Below are 6,000 nucleotides of genomic sequence, written 5' to 3' on the forward strand. Positions count from 1 at the left end.
GCCCAGGCTGGAGTCCAGTGGTGCCATCTTGGCTCACTGCAACCTCTGACTCCCGGTTCAAACAGTTCTCCTGCCTCAGCCTCCCAAGTAGCTGGGACTGCAGGTGTGCATCACCACACCCACCTAATTTTTTTGTATTTTTAGTAGAGTCAGGGTTTCTCCATGTTGGCCGGGCTGGTCTTGAACTCCTGACATCAAGTGATTCACCCGCCTTGGCCTCCCAAAATGCTGGGATTACAGGTGTAAGCCACATATGTATTAATCTTATCCCCAGTTTACCGATGAAGAAATTGAGGTACAAACAGTTTGGGTCATTGCTTGAAGTCTTACAGCTAGGAAGTAAGGAAACCAGAATTCAAACTCACATTCATCTAACACCAAAGCAGTTTCCAAAAGTTTGAAAGGGAAATAGCATCTTAAACCTTTTGCTTACTAGCCTTCAACGTAAATGTAATTACTCAAAATCTGTGGTAAAATATATTCTTTCTTTTAAACTGACATAGGTTTTAATAAAACCTTAAAAACATGTTTTTTACATAAAGGCTGTAAGGTTGACTCTAAGTTTGAAAAAGTTTTAAGCACCTGGATTCTTGTGTGCTTATGTTTCAAACAGAGTTCACTCAACTTGAAAGTCATCCGCTCCTTAATAAGTGCTGCCAATAAGGAATAAGAAAAAAAGAATACTTTAAACAGAAAATTCTCCCTGTGTTTGGTGAACAGAGAAGTATTGTTGTTTGTTTTCTGAAGGGCACAGGAGATGGGGGTAGAGGTAGGGGTGTTTGTTTTGATGAGGACTGCTTTGAAGAGCTCTTCTGAAGCTTTCCCAGGCGAGGCCAAGCTGGGGTGTGGGTTTAATGCAGTACATACCAGTAAGTGGGGGCCGGCTCAGCTGCAAGTCATTTACACTTTCAGGATTCTCTCCAAAGAGGACCTTGGACCAAAGCAGGCTGAGAAAATCACACACCGGATTTCAAATTGTGATGGGATACTCGAGAAGGAATAAAGATATTTATAGGTCCTAAGTTTCTTACGGTGTGGATTAACTGAATTTGAGAGGAACCTAGAATGTTACCAATATGGTGGACAGACTTATGCTTTCTGAGTGGTAGATTCTATGAGAAGGCTAGGAAAGTTATCTGGAAGCGTTCTCTGAATGATCACAGCTATTGGAGTGCAGGCCCTACCATCTTTAGCCATACTTCAGAGAGGAATCAGAGCCTTCTCCAGTCGTTCCTCTGTTAATTTGAGAATTTTCCAGGTTCCACTTGCCTCCTCCCCCACTGAATTATTCCAGATCCTCCAGAGAGAATAGGGGTGTGCTACTGCACCCCTGGGCTTTCACATGATCACCAGCTACATCCCAGCTGGATGGAAGCCTCCAGTTTTTGACCCGTCTTTATCAAGTGTCATGAACTGGAGATCAATGTAGCTGGCTTGAGAAGAAAACTCCAGGGATACCAGCAGTGTGCCCGTCTCACTTTTCTAAAGATAAGTTTGTTACAAGAATTCATACCTAGCACAAAATTACATCAATACATTAGTAAATAATTTCTTAGTTCTTCCTTAGCCCCGCTGGAAACAGAAAAGAAACAAGTAAGATAAACATTTGTTTTGTTAAAAATACTCATTTTTGCAATTAGAGGTTTCTCTTTTAGCTTTTTTCTTTAAATAGGCAATACTTATTATTTAAAAAGTAAATGATATAAAAAGGATGAATTAAAACTCTCACTCTTACCCTGTCCCCATTCATTTAATCCCCCAGCCCCATTCCCCATAGGTAAGTGTGTTTTAAACATTCTTAGGTGCTTCTCTTCCAAGACGCCTGCCCAGTGTTTCTTTAGGTATATATAAAGAAAATCAAATATATATATTCCAGTTATTTCTTTCTCTCTCTCTCTCTTTTTGAGACAGAGTCTTGTTCTGGTCGCCTAGGCTGGAGAACAGTGCCATAGTCTTGGCTCACTGCAACCTCTGCCTCTTGGGTTCAAGCAATTCTCCTGCCTCAGCCTCCGGAGTAGCTTGGATTACAGGCGTCCACCACCATATCCAGATAATTTTAGTATTTTTAATGGAGACAGGGTTTTGCCATGTCGGCCAGGCTGGTCTGGAACTCCTGACTTTGTGATTTGCCTGCCTCGGCTTCCCAAAGTGTGAGATTACAGGTGTGAGCCACCACACCTGGCCTAATGTTTGTATTTTTAGTAGAGATGGGTTTTACCATGTTGGCCAGGCTGGTCTCAAACTTCTGACCTCAAGTAATCTGCCTGCCTCCGCCTTCGAAAGTGCTGGGATTACTGGCATGAGCCACCACACCTGGCATTTCTATCCATCTCTCAACAGACAGCATACTACAAATACCAATCTGTTCCTATCTGTTCCTTGCTCTTTTTACTTAATATATCCTTGAGATCTTTCTTTATCAGCACATGATATGCTTTCTTTTTAGAATTACAGCTGCATAGTATTCCATCATATGCCACATTTTGAGTTGTTTCAGTCTTCTGCTTTCACAAACAGAGCAATCAAAGTTTTCTAAACAGTGATTTCTTGGCTCAAACCTTGTTCCTTCTACTCACTCAAACTTCCACAGGCATGTATATGGCTGCCCAAGGAGTGTATATTAAACTTTCACAGAGTAGAGATGGAAGTGGCTTTAGAGCTGGTCTATTCCAAGTCACTGGTTTAAATAAGAGGAAACCAAAGCTCCTGTGAAGCGACTTGCCTAGTTGCAGAGTGGTTGGCCTGGATCCAGAGCCCAGGCTTCCTGGTTCCCAGGCTGACATGGTTCCTGCTGGATCACACTGCTGGGTGCTGGGGTGTGGGGAGGGTATATAAATACCACTGGCTCTTTCAGGAACATAAAACTCATTAGATACAAAGTATGACATGATAAGAGCCAAGAGAGAGCTACAAGGCCTGGAGGGGGTTCTTTTAAGGAGGAAGACACCTGGTTAGAAGAAATCTGGAAAGGCTTCATAGAGAAGGTAGCATTCAAGATGGGCGTTGGAGGATGGATAGGATTTCACCACGTAGAAAAGGTGGAAGAAGGTTATTCCAAATGAAGAGACCAGCAAGAGCAAAGATGTGGACATGCGAAAACATCAGGCATCTTTGGGAAGCAAGGAGTTGTGTATGGCTGGAACATAATATGTGATTAGAAGATAACAATACTAGTAACTTCATTGAGATTATTGATCACTTACCTTATGCCAGGTGTTATTCTGGGTGCTTCTTCAATGTTAATCTTCACAACCCCATGATGTAGGTGCCATTATTATCCTGTATTTTACAGGTGGGGACTCTGAGGCACAGAAACGGTAGGAATTTCCTGAGGTCATAAGGCACACAGCTAGTAAGGTTACATTTTGGGAAGTCTGAATCCAAAATAGTATTAACACTTCTCCATGTTAGTGGGAGATGAGACTGGAGAATGGAAGTGATCATATTTGAGAGGATCTTGGAGTTCATGTGGAGACACAAAAAGCTTTCTCCTACTGTGGTTTGTAAAAAAAGAAGGGGATAAACATTTATTCAGTAGATACTATGTTTTCAAAAGATCATGTGTGATAGATGTTATTTCCCACAGAATTCAGATCAGGGAATTAGGCTTCAGAAGAGGTAAATAACTTGCCTAAAACCTCTAAGCTCTTAAGTGGTAAAGAAAGTGTTGAGTACCCTGTGTCTGATCAGAAGCCCGTGCTCTTGTACAGACCAGTGTTTTCCAAAAGTTGCCCGTGGAATACCAGTGCCCAGCCTAGGGGATGGGGTTTTGTGGTCAACTCAGCTTGGGAAATGCTAAGATAACCAAGCTTCAGGTACTTTAATATGCTATTGTGCTTCATACATCAACCAAGAGGTAGATGTAGCATCTCACATTTCCAAAACTAAATTTGCCACAACACTTTCCTCTCCCACTCCTTCCAAGTCCCTCCCAAGTCCTTTGAGTGTCACATTCAGCAGAAATCGTGCTGAGAGGAATGTCATTTTGAAATGGCCTTTTCCTGGTCACCTGTGTGTGTTGTCACTCTGCAGACACATAATTCAGAAAGGCTGTTGAATCTTACTTCACGAGGGCTACACAGAAGCTATCTAAACTTCTATACTTCAGAAAAGTGGTATTTTTTGTTTTGTTTTTGTCTTTGTGTGTGTTCATGTGGGTTTTTTCTTTTCATTTCTTGGGTATCAAAATGAAAAAAGCTTGATTGCCCTTTTTTTTTTTTTTTTTTTTTTCAGAGGTGAGGTCTCACTAGATTGTCCAGGCTAACCTTGAACTAACTCCTGGCCTCGAGTCATACTCCCACCTGAGTCTTTCTAGTAGCTGGGACTATAGGGTACACATTGCACTCAACTCCAATTTTATTTCTTATGTTAAAAATCTCCCAATTTCTATTCTAGTTCTTTTATACCCCGAGATAAAGATGTCAGGATGTTGAGAACAACAACAACAACAAAATACATACGACATGCTTTCTTAGGTTATGGCTGTGAACCTAATTTCTAATTCGCTGGTGGCTTAATATAGAATCTAATGTTGCTATCATATCACTATCAAAGAGACTCTGGCCAAAAAGAATATCTTCACACTCTTGCTCTGAAAATCCTCATGAAATGTAAAACTTACACATGTGGCATGGCTGAACCAAATACGGCCTTTGTCACTAAAAAGGAATTTGTCGTGGACCGTCCGGGACGGGTAGGCACGTCTGCCCGGGGGTCTCTCGACCTGCAAGAGGGTCCCAATACCTGGAAGAGGGAGTGCGCCTGGGAAATTAATAAAGACAGAGAGAGAGAAAGCGAGGCGTCTGGAGGGCTGATAGGCTGTGCCTAAACAGCGAATTTTATTTTTCAAAGGCCAGGAGTAAATACACTTTCTTGGCTCTGGTTTACGTCATAGTAAGAGGAATGTAAATGTATGCCTCACATAGCCTATACAAAAGAGAAGTCAGATACACAATCAGTGGTTGTAAAAAGTAACAAAATTTTCTACAATCACAAAGTTTGTTTGCATCCAAACATTATTCACAAAGCTTGTTTACATCCAAACATTATTCACAAAGCTTGTTTATATCCAAACATTATTCCTCCTGGCTGCAGGTATCTCTGGTTTGACCTTGTTTTAGAACTGAGATGTGAAAAGGTTTTTTGGTTTTGCTCATCAGAATATCTTTTAATCAGATTCTCCTTTGTCTACTCCTGACTCAACTTAACTCAACTTCTCCATTCAGGAATCTCTGAGTCAGGAATCAAAGCCATCCCTTAAGGTGGCATTTTGCTTTGCAAATATCGACAGTTAAACCATTATCTAGGGTACAAGGCAGTCCGGTAAGTAAAGGTTAAAACTTATTCTTAAAGTCATAAAAAGGTTAAAAGCAGGAACCGGTTGCTGGTAGGGGGTTATTCGGTCTAGCAGCAACGCATAGTTTTAGGCCCAAAACGATATTGTGGTTGATATTAGAAACTGATCATTCATCTTTCAGTTCCTATATTTCCGGATAGCTCGACTGCCTCCAGTAGGAAACTGTGTTTGGGATCAAACTCACCGTATAGTGAGACTCACGCCTTTTAGGGGTCTCACACGGGAATGTTCCCCACAGGAATTCTACAAATCTTAAACACAGTATGAAAATAATATTCTTTGGCTACAAATTCCGCCTATTAAATGGCATTTTTGTACACATTTGTTATTGCATTTGATAAGCTGGGTAGAGTTACCTTTTCAATTTCAGTATTTTAAGAGTTTCGAGGTGCTTGGAAGGATTATTGGAATAGCCAGAAATGGTATTGGTGGTGGTTTTATAACACCATAAAATGACCTCATTGCAAGGATGAGAGCGATGCTTAATAATATCCGTTCTTATTTAGAGAGTTGGGATCTTGGTAGAGGCTTACATACATAATTCCAAATGTTTGCAAGACATGTAAAATCACTAGTTAGTAGTGTTATTTCATAGTTTTGGAGATGTTGAAAGGTGAACTCTTCAGATATAAGATAGGATTGAC

This window comes from Saimiri boliviensis, chromosome 1 (assembly GCF_048565385.1).
Source record: "Saimiri boliviensis isolate mSaiBol1 chromosome 1, mSaiBol1.pri, whole genome shotgun sequence".
NCBI lineage: Eukaryota > Metazoa > Chordata > Mammalia > Primates > Cebidae > Saimiri > Saimiri boliviensis.